This window comes from Hippopotamus amphibius, chromosome 7, assembly GCF_030028045.1.
Source record: "Hippopotamus amphibius kiboko isolate mHipAmp2 chromosome 7, mHipAmp2.hap2, whole genome shotgun sequence".
NCBI classification, from domain to species: Eukaryota; Metazoa; Chordata; class Mammalia; order Artiodactyla; family Hippopotamidae; genus Hippopotamus; species Hippopotamus amphibius.
Genome location: NC_080192.1, coordinates 6825251 through 6843974, shown reverse-complemented (window position 1 = coordinate 6843974; position 18724 = coordinate 6825251). Strand labels below are relative to the sequence as shown.

General features: G+C 52.8%; 1 protein-coding gene across 9 annotated transcripts in view; it reads right to left on the bottom strand.

The window, feature by feature from the left end:
* The window catches only part of TCF20 (transcription factor 20), a 190311-nt gene that overhangs the window by 91301 nt on the left and 80286 nt on the right, over positions 1-18724 (bottom strand). For 4 of the 9 annotated variants that reach the window (XM_057741090.1, XM_057741084.1, XM_057741080.1 and 1 more), the window contains one exon: positions 13503-13553. The exons of 3 other annotated variants lie outside the window; for them this stretch is intronic. The gene's annotated coding sequence lies outside the window, so the exon portion shown is untranslated. Of the gene's footprint in view, positions 1-6357; positions 6642-13502; positions 13554-18724 lie in introns of those variants that run through there. 2 more of the 9 variants (XM_057741082.1, XM_057741083.1) reach the window with 2 other exon arrangements.

Below are 18724 nucleotides of genomic sequence, written 5' to 3'. Positions count from 1 at the left end.
AAAAATCTCCAGGCTTCCAAAATAATGCTTTATACTAGGGTGTTCCTAAATGCAGAAATGATGGCTTCCCTGCTAGCATGGTGGTTAAGAATCTGCCTGCCAATGCAGGGGACACAGGTTCAATCCCTGGTCCGGGAAGATCCCACATGCCGCGGAGCAACTAAGCCCGTGTGCCACAACTACTGAGCATGCGCTCTAGACCCCATGAGCCACAACTAATGAGCCCACGCTCTACAACTACTGAAGCCCGCACACCTAGAGCCCATGCTCTGCAACAAGAGAAGCTACTGCAATGAGAAGCCCGTGCACCACAATGAAGAGTAGCCCCTGCTCTCCACAACTACAGTAAGCCCACGCGCCACAACGAAGACCCAATGCAGCCTAATTAATTAATAACAAATAAATGTAGAAGTGAAATCTTCCCTTGAACTTGAGGTCTAGAGATGAAAAAACTTAAGACTGCTAGGACCTTACCTCTTTTGAACTCTAGAACTCAATTTTAGCCACGTACCAGAAATTTCTCCGTACATCTAAAGGGCCTAATTTGAACTTCACAACTAATGCTGAATGTGGCAAAGAGCTGCTCCATATCACCTATCCTGGAGCAAGACATAATCAGGGTGAGACTATGTCTCAGTGGGGCCGAAGAAACCAATACTACATAACTTTGTGAAAAGTAACAGTAGTTCTCTGCTTTCAAGGTCGATGCGCTGTCCTTTCTCTTTTTTTTTTTCCCCTGACTTCTTAAGATTGGAAATACACACAGTCTTTTTTTCCTAAATGAGTACATTAGCACCCAGAGGCTTTCTTTTTCTACTCAAGAGCAACTGTTAACTATCAACCCTCTGGTCAGCACATGGGCTATGATGGAAAGAACACTAGCCTTTCTGCCAAGAACAGGGTCCTAGCCTTGACTGTCAATGTAAAGCCACATAGCTTTGGGCAGGTCACCACCTTCCTGGCATCTTTCCTGAGTTGTAAAAAAGTTGTAAAGTGCTAGACTAGATGATTTCTTAGGTTTCTTTAAGTTCTCTATATAATTCTACCAGAGAGCACAGAAAGGGTGGGTGAAGATGTATGTAGGATGCGACCAGCTGGCTGGGAAAAGTGCAGAGGACAAATCCTCCTGGTTATGGATAACAAAGCCTGTCTGACCTGTGCTGTTTCCTCTCCTGCCAGAGACCCCACTCTTGGCTACAGCTGCTTCCTCCAACAACACTCCCTCCGCCCCTACCCAAGGTCACCTGGGATCCTCCATTTGAAGCAACACCTATCAAAGTGTACTGCATACAGATATCACTCATTTTTGCTGGCTTCATCTGAAGCCTTAACAAAGTACAATTGTAATACCCCAAACCAACTCCTCAACAAAAAACATAAACAATGTTTCTAATAATGCCTAACACTCATCAATATAATAACCCATCCCTGGCTTTTTTTTCCTATTTTTAAAGCCACATTCCTGGGATCTTTGCTCTCCAATCAGGGATCAAACCCGTGCCCCCTGCAGTGGAAGCCTGGAGTCCCAACCACTGGACCACCAGGGAATTCCCTACACATCTCTCTCTTTTTTCCCCAATTCTTTCTTTTACACATCTCTTTTTATCAGAACAATTTTCATAAAGCAAACACATTCCTCTTTCTTACTTGTTATAAGTTACCACTAATGATCTCTCAAGTTCTTTTGAGCCAGGTCCCCATTCAGAAAGCATAGATATAAACAGAGGGAAGACTTGAACCAACCCTCTTCTACTTCTCAAGATGCTCTGGACTAAAGCTAATTATTTACTTTGTTTAATGTCATTTTCATCCATCCCACAGATCAAGTCTGACTGCCCTGCTGGCAGAAAATGCTTCAGAAGAGGGTACAACTTCACCACCGCTCTGAAGCAGCATCCCTTGAGTCCCTATCATACTGTCTTTTTATTCTCTTCATAGCTATTATCACCGCCAGACACTCTTACTGTCTACAGCCCACCTCCAAAGCAGACTCCTTCTCTATCTTGCCCACCACTGCATCCCTCATGCTTAGAATAGTGCCTACAAAAGCTTGTTAATGAAAATTAGAACACAGAGGACCTTAATCCATGTCCAGGGATGTGACGTTCAAACATGGAAACCACCTTCCAATCAGGCTGATATTCAAGTGTTCCAATGAACTTCCACCCCTTCCCACAGAACAGCTTACATAGGCAGACTGCAACAAGGTTATTTTCCCCTGTAGCTAATGTTTTCTCTTTCTTAACTTCCCCACAACGAAGTATCAGATAACAAGCCACAGATACACCAGTAAGTCACTTTATAGTTCATCTTCCTGCTGGGTCATGCACATTACCTAAAAGTAAACACAACTCTAATGCAGAAAGTACTGATTGTGTTTGTCTCCAAGAGAATCTTTCCATCCATACTGCACGTACCATAGGTATTAAGAGGACTTTCAAGTCTAATAATAAAAAAAAATTATTCAGTCTAAGTGCAATGTTAGCAAATTATGCTCTATGAAAGCCTTGATTTCACTATATTTCAAATGTATGACTTTCATGTACAGTTTTGCTCCAATATAAATAGGGTTTTATTGTTTTGTTTTGTTACTTTTACCTCCTCAAAAAGAAAATGAAGGCAGGAGAGTCAGACGCCCCAGGCAGATTTAATGAACATTAAGGTGCCTTTAACATAAGCCCCTATGAGGAAGAGAGCTTAAGGCATACTGGGGAAAGGGTTGGCTTTTGTAAATGTACCTTTTGAGTCCCATCTGGTTAAACTGAGAGCAGGCACCAGATAATGATTCAAGTGCATTGAAAACCAATAACACAGGAAGAGACACAGCCCCTTATAAATTGTATTACTCTTTGATCTGACACAAGAAGTTTTCAGCTCAAGATAGAAGGGCAGAATTGGGTATGAAAGAGAAACTTTTTAGATTAAATGTCAGGTACACTGGCAAAACTGGCCAGGTACGGAGAAAGTGAAATTTTAGAAAACTCCCAGGGGTCACTAAACTACATGGCACAGTCACAAAAACCATCCTTTTCAATATTTTGCCCGAGTTCATAATTCAGATTCATTATAACTTGAAAAAAGAAAGAAAGAAAAAGAAAGAAAGAAAGAAAGAAAGAAAGAAAGAAAGAAAGAAAGAAAGAAAGAAAGAAAAGAAAGGGAAAGAAAGAAAAAGGAAGGAAGAAGAGGGACACAGCAGGAAATATGGATTCCAAAGCCAACTACCACTAGCTGATTTGTGTCTTGAGCTGGCAGTGAAGAATAACAGATCTAGGAGAGGCTTTGGAGCCAAGGGGAGGACAGTCCCAATCAAACCCTGGCCCTCATTAGCCTCATGACCTCTCAGGAAAAGGAGAGGTGATACATCTCTCAGGTCTGCTGTGTGGATTTTGTAAGATAAGTTAAAATACCTCGGACAGAACCTAGCATTCTGGGGTGTTTCTGGTTTTGTTTTTTAAAACAATGTTAGCATCCTTTCCTCTATGAAGAGAAGGTTGAAGTCACCAGAAGTCCAAATCTAATTTCTTGGTCTACATTCCATTACCTTTTATCAAGGTTAAAAAAAAAAAAGGTTATAGAACCTAAAACCCATATCTCCTGACATCTTACCACCTTGGCAACCTTCTACACAAACAAAATGTTACCTCTGTAAGAGTTGAGTTTTAAAACTTTTTCCTCGTAAGTTAAAACAAAAACATAAATTTACATGAGTGTGATAACTGTTTACAATTTAAGTAACCATAAGGTTTTAAAAGCCCACAAAAAACACAAGGTCATAATTCAAATACCAACATAGAATAATTTGTTTATTTTTGGAAACTCCAAATAATCAATCTGTGTAGCCATAGGAAAGTGTCTACCTATGTGACAGGCCTGATGTTCACATACAAGAAAAGGTGTACCAATCTGCCTTCCAAGTCAGCATTATGAGCACACCTCCCAATGCTGTGACCCTTTTTGAAATTGTTTGCACCGAATGAATAAAAAGTTGTCTAAGAAAGACATATTACACCATATTAGGCACACATCCTTCAAGCATCTCAGTATTAGAAATTTAAGGCAAACAAGACCAACTTCTGAGGTTGGTCCAGAAGGACTAACCAGTCCTGGCCTAATGCCCTCATACACCATAAAATCAGTGAAACTAACTGGGGTTCTTCAGCATCTGAGAAGAAGCATCCAGCCACCATTAAGGAATAAATTGGGGATGCAAATAATTAGTGCACCCTGAGGTGATAGTTAATTCCACTAGCATACCACTTCAAAGGAGATATTATGGAATTCCACTTTATCCCTACTCTGAGAATACTAAAGCTGGAAATTTCAAAAGTTAGCCAAATGCCAAGTATCCCTTGAAAGACCTTTAAATACGATCCCTCCACACAATACCGTGCATAGAAAGATCTTGGAACTCTTTGGAGCCAACCAACACACACAGACCCAAATACACATTATCCACAACTCCAAGTAGTCAGATGTTCTCTGAAATACCTTTTTCCTGATAACTCCTTCTTGCAAAGACAAAAAATACAAGGCACATTCAGCATAGGCTAGAACACACTTTCAGGGAAGCACAGAACTGCATCTGGGATTTGAGGAAAAACTGTACCCTGACCAAGTCTTACACTCCGTTGGAAAAGGAAGAGGCTGAATACTAAAAGGTGAGACAAGCTTTTTTTACTTTTTTTTTTTTTTTTTTTATAGTTGTGGCACATGGGCTTAGTTGCTCCATGGCATGTGGAATCTTCCCAGGGCAGGGCTCGAACCCGTGTCCCCTGCATTGGCAGGCGGATTCTTTACCACTGCACCACCTAGGAAGTCCGAGACAAGCTTTTAAAAGCCAGGTAAAGGACATCCTGAATTTCTCAGGAAGTCGCCTATGACTAAAACAAAACACAAGATGGGGGACACAACCTAAAACTCCCGTAATGTTTGACCTGGAGGAGAGCCTTCACTGAATGCGTGAAAAAAATCGGAGCCTTGGGGAGGTAGGTAACTTTGCCAGGGTTACAGTTTATTTGGTGGTAAAGCTGGAAGTATCAATAGACGTCAGTGCAGTTTCCCACTTCACCAAGCTGCCACCCCATTTAAGATGTTTTATAAAACTCCTCACTGAGGCTGTTAACATAAGGGTCCAATTATCATTCAAAGATCTGTCTGTTAGATAATAGCCAGAAAATTCCATCCATTTTACATCAGTTATCAGAGTCATCTAATCTTCGAGAGGGAAAAAGAGCAAAGAGGAAAGGGGGGGGGAACCCTAATTTTGATCTGTCCCCTAAGGGCAAACTAAAGGGCCGACAGTGCTAGTATCCACAACCACAAAAACAGACAATAATCCCCACCCACAGGCCCAGGAAGGCGGCCGCTCCTCTGCACGCCCCCCACTCCCCCCGCCACTAAATTCCACTCCCATCCCGGCGCACGGGAGACATTCCACCTCCCGCCGCTGCCAGAGCGGGCTGGGCCGGATCGGCCACTCTCCTTCAACCACCACTTTCCCCCCGCTAAAGGACCAGATGCCTAGAGCCCCAGGCCCCCAAACGACCGTTTGCTCGCACACGGGGACCACCGGATCAAACATCGCGCCCTGCTCACCGCGGCGGGGGAGGGGAAGAAAACCCCACGCAGGAAGTGTGTCCTGCGCGTCTCTCCCCGCCCCCAGGGCCGGGACCCTGCGCCCGGCCGGCCGGTACCTGCTCTCCGCCCCCAATAGGCGAGCAGCAGCCGCGTCCACATGGCTTCAGGTGTTCACATGGCAATAAACGGGCCCCCGGCCCTCCCGCGGCAGGGGCGCGCTCCGGCGCCCCAGCTCCGCGCCCGCCCGCCCGGCCCCTCCCCAAGCCCGGCCCTCCGCCGGCCCGCCTGCCCGCCTCGCCCCCAGCGAAGCGGCGAGAACCGCGGGATACCCGGGGCTGCCAGGGGCTCCGGGGCGTGCGGCTCTGACCCCGCCGAAGCCCCGGCGCCGCCCACTCACACCCGCCGCCTTTGCACCCGAGGCCGCGACGGAGCAGGTACCTTCCCCCCACACCCTGAGGCCAGGACCGGTGCCCAAGCCCGGCCAGACTCCCGGGCCGGACGGAGAACCCTCAGCGCCCTGATGCCAGGCCGGGCCCTTTCCCCTCAGCGCCCCGAGGCCAGGACAGGCCGCTCCTCTCCGCACTCCCGGGCCGGGCCGAGCCGGCCGGGCCATTCCCCTCAGCACCCCGAGCCCCGGCCTCGGAGTCCGGGGGCTCAGCACTCCCAGGTCCGGCCGAGCAAAGACCTCTGCCCCCAGCCCCAGGGGCCAGACACCCGGCCTGGCCCGAGCTCCTCAAGCCGGACCCCTGCCCCTCCCCCTCAGGCCCGGACGGCGGTTACCTGCGGGAGCCCCCCGCCCGGTCCCTCGGCCTCGGCCGGGGGCGGGAGGGGAGGGAGCGGCGGCGGACGGCGCTGCGCGGGTGGGGGTGGGGGAGCCTCCGCCGCCTCCAGTTCGGGCGCCGGGGCCGGCGGCGGGGCGGGCCGGGGCCGCGGCCCCTCGAGGCTCGCTCCGGCCCGCGCGCTCGCTCCCCGCTCGGGCGCGCCTCAGGGCGGGCTCCCCCGGCGGAGGCCGCGGCCGCCTGGTAGGGGCCGAAAGCGGAGCGGCTCGGGGTTTTTTCTCTCCATTCTCCCAACACACAGGAAATAACAGAGCGTCAGGTGACGGCGCGCGGCCAATCGGGAGGCTCCGGGCCGCGGCGCGCGGGCGGGCGGGAGGGCGCGCGGCGGGGCGGGGCGGGGCGCGCGGCGGGGGCGGGGCGGCGGGGGGCGGGGCCGGCGGGCGCGCGCGTGCCCACCCGCGTGCGGCGGCGCCGAGGCCTGCGCGCGCCGCGCCGGAGGAGACCACCCCCCCCGCCCCGCCCCGCCTGGCGGCCTGGGGCGCGCTGGGGTCCCCTCGGCACCGGCGGGGTGCGGCGCGCGCGTCTCGCCGCTCGCCCTGTGCCTGCTTGGCCCGCAGCTCCCGGCCGTCCCGGGAGTGGCCGCAAGCCAACTTTCTGGGGAGTTGGTGGCCCGGAATCTCTCCTTGGGATTTCTGGAGTTCCCTGGAGCCGCCAAAGCCAGAATCGCGCCTCTGGCAGCCTGGGGAGCCCGTGGGCGAGGGCTCGCTCGCCTCCCCGTAACCTGCTTAGTGGTGCCGGCTTCTGCCCGCCTAGCGCCCTCAGGCCTAGTTCCCTTGCCGCCTCCGCCCCTTGGCGCCGCGTGTCCTTGGATGAATGACTTGGGCCCTCTTGGGACTCAGTTTCCTCCGCAATAAAAGCAAGGAGCGGGGAGGCCCACCAACCTCGCATGTAAAATAGATGCTCACCAAACGCCAGTTGCCTTCGCCTGAGGCGGCATTAAAAAGCTGCCACCGCGCCTGGCTGACTGGACCCAGGGTCCAGAATTAATATGAAGATAAGGTGGAGGATTTGCGGTGCCAAGGCATCAGGCCGTTCCCAGCCTTATTTTGCAAATCGCATTGTAGGTTTTATGGAGCAAAGGAATGGTTGACTTTTTTTTTTTTTAAAGAAAATTTCAGTTGTAAAAAAAAAAAAGATGTGTGTTCCCCGTGACCCACTGCTATCAAAAGTGAGAAGACCAGTGAGGGCAGTGGTGTTTCCTCCCTCTGGCTCACCCAGAGACCTGGCCAAATTCTCTCCCCACTCTGGGCCTCAGTTTCCCGTTGGTACAATGGGAAGCAGAAGAGTGTGGACTAGATGTCCCTATGGTTGACTAAAATTGCTGATTCTAAATTAGGCCCCCATCTGCCCTAGATGTTAAGGGAGTATGTGGCTTCCTTTCCTGAAGCAACCCAACTTGAAAGTAAATTGGAATTGGAAGAAGAGGGCGGCAGGTGGAGGCTGATAGGAACCACGTGTGGCCCAGGGCCCACTTTCAGTGTATTTGAGGTCCATGGCTCTGCCCTTTCACCTCTCACCCCACCTAGACAGAGACATAACGCTTTCCCTTGCCTTGGGCCACCCAAAGAGGGTCCTGGCTGTGGCAACACCTGCCCCCAGCACAGGGATCAAAGGCAGGGTCTGAGTTGGTTCTGGCACCCCAGGAGGATGTGGTTGGGGAAGGCAGTGATTTCTCCTGGCTTCTGTCCAATCACACAAAGTGGGGGCCGGCTCCAATGTGGGTCAGGGCTATTCTTGGAGACTTGATTCCCCAGCACCTCCTGCATGCCAGGCGGGGTGCCGGTCTCTTCCGGGGCAGAGCTGAACAGGCCGCCAAGCCCTGCCCTCTGGCTGTTCCCATTGTTCTTTGAGTTTCATTTTCAAATTCTTTGGCACCAAGACTTAAAAGACCAGTGCTGGCTTCTGCTTGAGTCAGAGCTACAGAGGGAAAGAAGGAACTCTCAGCACAGACCCATGTTTTCTGGACAAACACAGAAAGATGCATGAGCGCTTCCACTTGGTGTTAGGGGCACCCTCAATTTCTTGAGAGAATTCATGAAGGAAAGGGAAGCCCATCTCCTTAGAGTCTCCTGCCCCATCCTTTCCCTTCTTCCTCAGCTCATTCTGGTCTCAGAATAGGGGACCAGAATGTGAAATTGATGGGGACAAGCTGTACAAAAGCCTCATTCAGAAGGGAAGGAACACAGGGAGAAAACTGAAGTCCAGGCTCTTGTTTGTTTCTGCCTCCTGAGACTGACCCTACAGCCCCCTCCCCACCCCTTTGGACACTGCCAGAACAATGGTTAGCTAACCTCCACCTGGAAACTTACCCAGTCCTAGGGCCAGGCCAGCCTGGACCTCTTCAACCCTACCAGCCTATCACTTTCCCTTTCACTACCATTTGGATAAAGAACATGTGTGGGCATTATGACCAACAGACAGATTTGAGTTACGCTTGGGCTATGTGGCCCTGGACTAGTCACTTCACCTCTCTGAACCTTGGTTTCCTCAGCTGTAAAATAGGGATAATATGGCCTCACTCATAAGGTGCGATGGGAATCTAAAGAGAAATGCCTAAAGAATTCAGTACAGTCCCAGACACACATTAGCAATAGCTACAGTTCTATGATGTGGACACACAAGCAGCCTGAGGTTCAGAGAGGTTGTCATTGCTCAAAATTCCATAGTGGCCAGAACACAGTATCTGGGAGCTCCTTCCTCTTTGAACACATTAGTGTCTTCTATTGTTCTCTCACTGTCTCATCTGTGAGAATCCTGTTTTTCCTACCACACTTTAAAAGACAGTAGATTAGTTTTTTGTTTTTTTGTTTTTTCTCTCTCTCTCTCTTCTAACCCAGTCCACTCAAAAAATACTTATTGAATTGAATCAGTGGTTTCAATTCCAGAAGCAAAATTAATCCTTTCCCTCCTCCTCCAGCTCTGAGATGGCTTTTGGAAACCCCATGTCACTCCCTTTATTACAAACCCCTCTGCCTTCCTCCGGGCGCCTGGGCCACTCCGGGATTACAAATGGAGCCTTCTGCCTCTAGGTCACTGATTCTGCTACCATCTGTCAGCACGGATTGATTGAGGAGACTGGCCCTGCTCAGCAGATCAGTGACTTGTGCGAAGTGAGCCAGGTGTCAGTGCCTTCAGTGGCAGGCGGATGTCCTTCCTCTCACTGGCTGGCTCTCTCTAGCGAACGTACCGCCCTCACCTTTATCCTTCAGTGGGCCCCAGCTCTCCTTCCTCTTGGGAGGGGCCTCCTGCTAACTCTAGCACGCCAAGAGGGAGGCCTCCTGGAACTCCTGCTCACAGTCCTCCAGGAGACAACTTACAAAAAAAAGCCTCTGCTTAACAGAGTGGGGAACCCCCCGCCTGAAGCATCCGGCAGAGCCTGTCCCAAGCCAGGCACTTCTCCCACGCAAAGCACAAGCAGCAGCGGTGGCCAGAACCTTTGTGGGCATGCCTTCATTCCACACAAAGCACCTGCTGTGTGCTGGGCTGTAAACCCTGATGGAGGGAACATAGGGCCTCAGAGTAAGTCCTTCTGGGGTCAGGGCAGGGCAGGCTCTAAGGCTAAAGGGGTTGGGGAAGGCTTCAAATAGAGAGTCAGGGAATACCAAGCCTTAGGCATGTGGGGATAGCCACTGCAGTTCCCAGGAGGGCTGTGTGCAGCGCGGGGCTAGGGGAACCAGAGATAAGGCTGCAGAGGTGGGCAGGGGTGGGGTCCTACAGGGCTTTGTATCTGTGACACACTTGGCATGAATTGGTTTCACAGAGTCTCACAGTGACCTCTGCTCAGGAGATCTGCCCTCAACCCTGCCCCCCGCCTCATTTCTCCAGGGCCCAAGTTGTGGCTCCCTCCTCCTCAGTTCTCACTGGTCACACTGGGCTGTCTGTGCCTGCATCCGTCTCTCCCACAGGACCACGAGCATTTGCAGGGGAGACACCTCTGCTTCCCTTGGGCCTCCAGCATCCTATGCAGGGTAAGGCACCACAACCATAAAAATGATAACATTAATAATGAGACACAGCCCAGAAGAACCCAAGCTTACTAGGAACAGGCACCGTGTGTTTGCAGTGACATGATGAGGTTCCTACTGTTCTCTTCCCCACTTTACACACAGGACCACTAAGGGGCAGAGAGTCGAACAACTTATCCCAAGTCATAGAGCGTGGAAGAGGCCAAGCTGGGATCTGAACCCAGGTCTTTAGAGGCTGCACGCTTAACCATCAAGTTTCCTAGCCCTCAGTTAACACTGGAAAGATGGTGGGACACAGACAGTTGGTGGGTCCCAAAGTTCGCAGACAGATAGGGAAAGAGACGTGAGGGGACAGCAGGGTCGGCGCCAGCCTCTCCCCACAGGTAACATGGTAAAGCCCTGAAGACCGGGCAGTTTGCAGGCATTGGACCCTCAGACCCCACGCCTGGGAGACCCGGGCCTAACCAACAAGCAGCAGGAGCCGTGCATCAGCGCACTCGGAGCATCGGAGGAGACGCAGCTGAGCAACGGGAGGCCCCTGCCACCTGGCTGCACAGGAGACCACCCTTCAGCCCACTCAGCGCTCCTGCCACTAGTGGCTCAAGTCTCCCTGGGAAGGCCCTGGCATGGTGGGCCAGCGCAGGTCCCTGAGCTGGGGGCCTAACCTGGTCTCATTGGTCTGTGTCCTTCAGCAAATCACCCAATGGCTCTGAGTCTGTTTCTCATCTGGAAACTGGAATGTATGGGAGGAGGGGCCGAGTGGTCTGCCTGCCTCCAGGAAGTCAGGTCCCTTACCTGGCCGACCCCATTCACTGCTCCCAGCAACCTTATGAGGCAGGGATTGTCATCTTCATTGTGCAGATCAGGAAATGGACACACAGAGAGGTTAAGAGACTCGCCCTAGGTCACACAGCTAGCAAACCGCAGAGCTGGTTTGAACTCAGCCTTCTGGCCCCCTACTGAGTCACAGCACTGCAGTGTTAAGGCAAAGATGGAATGATCTAACAATAGTAACGACAAAGCCATTTCTAAGCACTTCACCTGGCTTAACTTGCTTAATCCTTACACCAGCCCTACAAGGTGGATTCTGTTATTACCTCATTCTGCAGATGAGGAAACTGAGTCACAGAGCAGCTCAGCAGAGTTGGAACCTGAACCCCGGCAGGTCGGGCTGCAGAGCCCCTGCATCGCGTTATCACAAGAGAACAATAGGGAGGTTCCTTTCCATCGGGATTATTTCTGCTTGAAAGCTCAAGACTTTTAGCCCCATCACTGTTGGGCTCCATGGGAAGGCAGGGCCGCATGCTGAGGCATGCTGGGAAAAGACTTTGTTCCATCCTGCTTTGTTGACATGCTCTTCACTTTAAGCCTGAAACCCCAGCTTCCTGCGAAGAATTCAAACCGTGGAGAATAATGCGGCCATGATACAGCCACTACTTCCTGCGCCTCCAGTGTTCCCTGAGCTTAGGGCTCCACGTGCGTCCTCACACTTAACCTTCACAACACCCAAGCAGCCCCCGCTTCACAGCTAAAGAAACTGAAGCCCTAAGTGGCTAACAAGATGCCCAAGGGCACGCAGCTGCTAAGTAGTCGATCTGAGATTTGTCCCCAGGTCCTTCTTGAGCATCCTGGCTCTTCTGACCACATCAGGTGCACCCCCGTGGGGGGCACGGAGGTGGGTCTTGTCGGCTGGACTTTGAAGGAAATGTTTCTGCTCATCTTCTGCCACAGGCTGGCCCCTCAGTGTCACTATTCCCGGGCCGCAGACAAGGCACTAGGACACAGGTGTGAGAAGTGTGGACATCAATGTCCCTCCACTCCATCTCTCCCTCCAGTGACTCAGGAATGGCTGCTCTGCCACCAAGGTGATTGTCTTCTGGAAGCAGTCAGGCCCTGTGAGGTTCCTCATCACTGCCCTGCATCTCCCCGGGAGCTCACAGGATAACTCCAAGGCACATGTGTGATTCCGGGGAAACAGAAAGCAGCAGAGTCAATGGAGTCTCCAACTCTCAACTGGTCTTCTTGATGGCAGCCGCTTTTCCCGGCCCACCCATCCCTGCAGCAAACTCATTACAGTTTCCAGAAGCCAGCTTTGACCCTACTCCCCCCAGCTCAAAGGTTGTTGATGGGTCCCAAGTAGCTTCAGAATCCAAGTACATTCTCATCCACCTGGGACGCAAAGCCTTCACTTGGCCCCAGCCACCTCTCCAGCCTTCTCTCACATGTCCCTTTCTGCTTCTTTGCCAAACCAATTGGGTTGTGTTCCCACCATGTGCTACCTGAAGCAGAAAGCCCTTTTCTCTTCCCTACAGACTGAAACTGTACCCTCTTTCAAGTCTTACTCAAATGCCACCACCTCCACGAAGCCTTACCTTAATACTCATCATAAATTCACTCAACAAACATTGATTGAGCCCTTACCATACGCCAGGCACTGAGCCCAAGGGTCCCTGTTGTCATGGAGCTTACACTCCCATGGGACCATTAGAGTAAACAAATCAGCACATAAATAATCATTTGGTAACAGCATGATACACATTAGTAAGAGAGAGGGCAGGTGCACAGAGGGTATATAATGGGATGCTGGGTCTTGGGGATCCAGGACGTTTGAGCTGAGACCTGAAGGACAGATAGGAAGTTGCCACGTGATGAGGTTGGAAGAGGCTCCAGGCAGTGGGCACAGCATGGGCAAAAGCCCCAAGGCAGCAGGGAGCGAGTAGATTTCCAGGAAGGGAAAGGAGGCCAGTGCAATTTAAATGAAATGAGTAAGCTGGAGATGCAGCTGGAGCGAGACCGTGCAGACCAAGAAGGGCTTGGGGACTTTATCCCAAAGACAAAAGGGGGAACCAAGGAAGGTTTCCGAGCAGAGAGAATAGTCAATATTCATTTATAAAGGATCCTGCCAGCTGACCTGTGGCTGATCGTCTCCTGAAAAACTTAGGCTTTGCGTCCAGCCACCCCTGAACCTTGGCCATCTGGTCGTTTGGGGGTGAAGTTTTCACTTCCTCCTGGACTGAGCTCAGGAGGGCAGGGCTGACCTCCAGTTCTCCCACGTCCTCCTCAGCACATGGAGCTGCTCCAAAAAACATTTGTGGAACGAGCTAACGGATAAGACACTTACCAGCGTTTCCCCCGGAAGGGGCCAGGCTGCCTGGGGGGCCTTCCATGGTCTCTGGAAATCACAAAATTCAAGGGTTTTAGTGAGGTCACTACTCGGTGAGCCCTTGAGAATAGAGCCGGCATCCCCCTGATGCCTGCGCCCAGGGCCAGCATCCAGCATGACACCGCACAGGCATCTGCCCATGACCGCGTCCTGAATGACCCGAAACAGAACCGAAAGACGCCAGCAGCTATAAGGTGCTTTCGAGTTTACAAAGCACATTTCACACGAGCAGGCTCACACGGGGTCAACGCTCTCAGGTGGATACAGTTGCTGCCGTTTTACAGATGAGGAAACTGAGGCCCAGACAAGGCAGGGTCTCTGGCAAGTCGTGTCAAAGCCGAGACCAGAACCTGACAACCATTCAGGCTACTTATGGCCCCCAGGAGGTTAAGACAGCTTTCCGGAAATTTCTTTTTGAAACGTTTTAAAGTGACATATTCATCAGGATGTCTGTCACGCCAGCAGTGGGAGCCAACACACCGATTCTCACAGGCCGTTCCCCCTGCCTGTCAGATCTGCACACTCAGCCCCAGGCCCAGAGGCTGGCGGCTTAGCCCAGGGCACGGGAGGGGCCTGAGTGATGAAGCCTTGGCTCCCTGGGCTTGGTGCTGGCACAGAGCATGTGCTCCAGAGACTCAGAGCGTTCTCCAGGGGAACCTGAGCTGACTGGAGGGATGACAACAGGGCACATTCCTACAGTTCTCACGTGTGCCCACAACCATGCTAGGTGAGTTACCTGCCTGAACTCAGGTCATCTCACAACGAGCCTGTGAGGTGAGTATGACCTTTATCCCCACTTACAGGTGTGGAAACTGAGGCTCAGAGCAATAACGAATTAGCCTGCGATCACACAGCCAGTGAGTGGCAGAGCTGGGATTCGAACCCTTTAAGTAACCCCACGCCCTGGCTGAGTGAAGGCGGGCAGAAACGTCCCTGGCAGAGGGAAAAGCAAAAGTGCATCCTCGAGGCCCGTGACCACGTGGAGCGCCCCTCCCCTGCACACCTGATGACTTATTCCCATCCCCCATACGTCCTGTGTGAGCAAGCAATGACAAGCTGGCATGGTAACTACCTTATGGGAGGTTTTGTGTCTCTCCAGCCTCCCCTGACCCCCCACCCCATGGTCTCTGTCCTGCCAGCCGTGGGCTCCCAGCATCATAATCCGCCCCAGCTCCTTTTTGGTAGTAGGTGGGGGGTACAAAAGAAAGGGAGGGCAGAGGGCGATGCTACCTTGAGAAGGCTGCCTAAGCTCTGGAGCCTCAGCTTTTTCACCTGCGGAATGGGGACATGAACATCGCCCGCCACGGAGGGCTACATCCACACAAGTGCTTTATCTGTGACCTTGCACCTAAGCCCTGGTTCCATTATTCTGGCCTCAGGAGCCCCTTGAGGTGGAATCACTCGTCCCGCAAGCAGGCAGGCTCAGGGAAAGACAGTGCCCACGGTCTCCCAGCATTGACCACCCAGGACAGCACAGTGGGACAAGGAGAGAGCGGTCTGTCCAACTCCGAAGCAGGAACGGAGGAGCGGAAGGAGAGTAAATGAAGCTTTTGGGTCTTCCACGCAACTCAGCGTCACACTGCCAGGTGTGGGCTGGATGTGGCTCCCAAGTCCTGTCTCCGCCCACTCCCAGGGTTCTCCCCAAATGGTGCACATCGCCTGGTGCTGGGGTAGCCCCATGCCCGCCTGGGGCCACTACTTTGCTGGACCCTCTCAGCCCCCTTCCCCAGTCCAGGTGAAGTGTGCTGGTAGAGGCAGGAGGAGCAGGGGGAAGGCTAGACACCGAAGTTGTTCAACTGTGGGCTGACTGCAGAATAGAAGGGAAGAAAGCATCCTTTCTGGCAAAATCAATGGACAGATGATACTGCCCAAGTCACAACCTATGTGGAAGCCATCCAAAAAAACCAAAGAGGAGAGAGAATCACTGCCCCTTACAGCAGCTGAGAGGTGAATGAGCCCAAGCCCCCATCAGACAGATAGGAAAACCGAAGCCCAAGGTGGGGCCATTACTGACTCGGGGCCCCACAGTGTGTCCGAGGCTCTGCCCTGTGTGAGGGGTGGCCAGTCCCAGGTGGCCCATTTGCAGTGGTGGGTGGGCCCTTGTGGTCCTCATACCTCACACCACAGGCGTCCAATTCCTTCTGGTCTTGCCCACATTACCAAGGGTGCCAGTTTAGCCTCGCCCAGAAAACACCAACTCTCTGGGGCCCTTCCCTGCATGCTTTTGGCTTCTGGGATGCCCTGCCCCCTACCCCCACCCTCACATGTTAGGCAGAGTGAGGGGAGACTGTATTCATTAAGCTACTACATAGTTATGCAATTAGAACAGAGCCTGCCTGACTCACAGTAAGTGCTCATAAATGCTAGCTATTTTTTTTTTTTGGCCTCGCCAGGTGGCTTGTGGGATCTTAGTTCCCCAACCAGGGATTGAACCCCGGCCCTCAGCAGTGAAAGTGCAGAGTCCTAACCACTGGACCGCCAGGGGGGTTCCCAACGTCAGCTGTTATTACCAGGCACAATTATCCTCCCCATTTTATAGCTCAGGAAACCAAGGTTCAGAAGGATTGAGTGATTGGCCCACAGACACTAGATGCTAGAGCCTTGACTCTCCCGGGCTGACTTTTCTTTGAGCTAACAGTTGCTGAGTGCCTCCTGGGAGTCAAGCTCTGGGCTGACTGCTCTGTGAGAGTTATCTCACCTAACATTTACCACAGCCCTATGACTTAGGTACTATTATTACCCCAGGAAATCAAGGCTCAGAGAGGGCAGGTGACTTGCCTGAGGCAACACAGCTGGTAAATAGCAGAGCCAGGGTTGAACCCAGGCGGCCTGGCTCCCGCGATGAACTGGGGGGAGTAGCAGCCCTGGCCTCTTGCAGGAGCTTCCAGTCCCGTTGGGGGTCCCAGGCTAGAGAAGCTGCTCCAGGAACCCTCACCCAAGTTGGGGACTAGGCATCTACCCTGATTCCCCGGCACTGCTGGCCCTGGCTCAGAGTGGGGCCTGGGCTGGCCCTGGACGCCAGAAGTCCTGAGACTCCAAGTTAAAAGGAGACCCAGGCTGGTCCTTAAATTCCCAGGCTTTCCGGGAATCCCAACACCACAAGGCTAGCCTGAGAGGAGCTAGAACTAGCCAGCTTCGTATGCAACCTGCCCACTCTTATCAAGCCAGGCTCTCCCTTCTTTCAGAACTGGTTCCTACTGCTGAAAGGAAGTGTTCCCTCTCCCCCTTCCCCTTCCCGGGCTTCAGCCACTCAAGGTGACTGGCCTCTTATACCTTCAGCTACGCTCTTGCTCTTCCTTCTGGTAGTACACCTTCGCCCACCTTAACCTGGCAAACTCCTACTCATTCTCCAAGACCTTCAAAAGCCACCTCCTCTCTGAAGGCCCTCTTGATTGACCTGTCAGAGTTCACAAGGCTACCCCAGGGAAAACACTTTTTGTTGTGCCTCTAGGGTGCTGGCACAGCCAGCTCCCTCATAACCACAGCTGCCGTTAATTGAGCACCTGCTGTGTACAGGCACTGCACCTGCAGTCTCCTCAGTCCCCATAACAAGCCTGCAGGTACATTTTACTACTACCAAGTCACTGCCTTTTAAAACTGCACCTCTGAGAGATTAAGTAACTTGCTTAGGGTCATATAGCTAGAAAGTAGCCAGGGAAGACTGCAACTCACAGCTGACTCCAAAGCTCCTGGGGTCTATCAAACTGGGGGCATCCAGAGGGAAGGGCCTTGTTGTGCCTCTCCTATCTATGTATGCCAGGAGGGTAGGGATACAGCTCCAAGTGGGCAGGCTCTGTGAGCCTAGGCTGGTTGAAATGAGCTGACCGGCTAGTTGGAACCTCGCCTGGTACTCCCAGCACCTCTGAGAGAAGGGTCTTGACCCCAGGCCTGGAATGGACCCAGCATCTTGGCCTTGAGGAGGGTCTATCCACTGCTCCTTCCTTTTCCATCTGGCAAATGAGGCTCCATGGGGCACCAGAGCCCCACAGGTGAAGGCCAGGTGGGCAGCTGCGCCTCACACACAGCTCCCTGGCTCCCCTATGCAGGTTGGCTTGTAGGCCCAGGACCTGAAGGAAGTGATGGGGTAGCTGAGCGAACCCACCACCAGTTTCCAAAGGGACATTAGCCACATGAGGCTCTCCAGCTTGGGGCAGATGTCCTGGTCACAGGCATAGTTATAGCTTGTCCCCACATGTCAAGCTCCATGGGGAAAAAATCCCTTCCAGTGGGTTTGCCCGAAGGAAGTGATTCCATCACCCTAGAAGAAGCAACTGTTCCATCCTTGTGGCCCCCCTTCCTGGGGTATCAGCAGGTCTGGATCTGCTCCGCTGACTTCCAGGCACAAACCCCCTCTGCACTGAGCTCTTGGCAGGTGCTGGGAACACTGAGAGGATGCCTTAAAAATCCCAAGGGTCTGACAGTGATCACAGTGTGATCAGCCCTGTGTGTGTGTGGGGGGGGGGGGTGGTTGGCAGGGCACAGGTCCCCAGGCCATCCAGGTTGAGGGGAGGGGAGGCTTCCTAGAGGAGGTTAACTGAGTCTGGAAGGACTTGAGCAGGCCAAAGAGGCAGTGAGGTCCAGGTGAGGAACCAGCTCCTGGGGAAGGAGGGCTAGAATGAGGGCCAAGGCCTGAGTGTGTGACAGGTTTGACCCAGAGAGCCACAGCCTTCACCTGACCCTCCTTCTGAGGTGGGCTCCTGCCTCGGCTTCTCAGCTCAGATTTTTTCATCTCTGCTGGGGCCTGAGCCATGAATGGCCTGGCCCGGCCCTAGGAAAGCCCACTCTCTGTGTTCTCTGGAGGCCTCTTCTAGAGACTGACCACCTGTGTGCACGCCACTGCCCCTGCCTGAGCCCTGTTGCAGCCCGGAGCCTAGGGCTGTGGTTGCTTCCCAGCCTAGGTCAGCCCAAGCTCTCTGCCCTCATGGGTCTGTCAGAGGAGACAAGGTCCTGGGACACGTTGTCAACACTGGCCTGGCCACGGAACCCACTGCTAGCCTCGGCCAGGGGCAGGCCCAGCCCTGGCTTTGTATCCTCAAACCCATCTGAGCCTCAGTCCCTGGCTCTCTGTCTCTGGTTACCCTTGGGAAGCAGCTGTGGGCAGAAGTAGCCTTCTGAGACCTCAGGCCGCCCAGGCTAGGAGAATGACAGGACCGTGACCCTGGCTAGGGACAGAGACACCT